The sequence below is a fragment of the Haemaphysalis longicornis genome, unplaced genomic scaffold, assembly GCF_048455015.1.
Source record: "Haemaphysalis longicornis isolate Haplotype H1 unplaced genomic scaffold, Haemaphysalis longicornis Haplotype H1 scaffold_11, whole genome shotgun sequence".
Classification (NCBI taxonomy): Eukaryota; Metazoa; Arthropoda; class Arachnida; order Ixodida; family Ixodidae; genus Haemaphysalis; species Haemaphysalis longicornis.
In genome coordinates, this window is record NW_027526214.1 from 92653755 (window position 1) to 92654386 (window position 632).

The window sequence follows — 632 nt, forward strand, 5'->3', positions numbered from 1 at the left end:
TCAATACAATATATTCTTTCTTCGAAAGATACTTCCTTGTGCTGTCGTCACCTGCGGATTTTGAATATTGCATACCCATGAGAGCCTTTTCAATGTCGTTTTTGGTCGCGATAAGTTTGCGTGGTCCAACGCGGCTCGCAAAAGCCCGTCGGATATCCTTTCAAATAAATTTATTATTGCGGCTTTGTTGTGTGCAATATTAACCAGCACGCGTGGGCATGCGTACATCCTGTCTTTGCCTATAGCTAGCTTCTTTTTGTTGCTGTTAGCCTTCGTCCTATTTCTAGAGGTTCTTCAATCACTGCCACGTTGCAGGCACCTATTTCGTTGGTTTTACTTCTAATAATTAATTTGACAGGTGGGTAATTCAACCTGATGCGCCTGTAGTCCACGTTTCTATGTCCTTACATTTAGCAGTTTCTTCCATTTTGTGAATCATCCTTTTCTTGGCAAAACAAATGGAGACGCCATGACGATGCTGCTGGTGGAACAGGGAAAGCGGCAGCAAGTCATCACAACTACTAAATATTATGACCATTCACTGGGGAAACACCAAGATTGCCAAACTGTGTAAATCGAAGTCCCAGCGGCACTGTTGACGCAGCACAAGGAAATCAGCTTGTTGGCAGGTG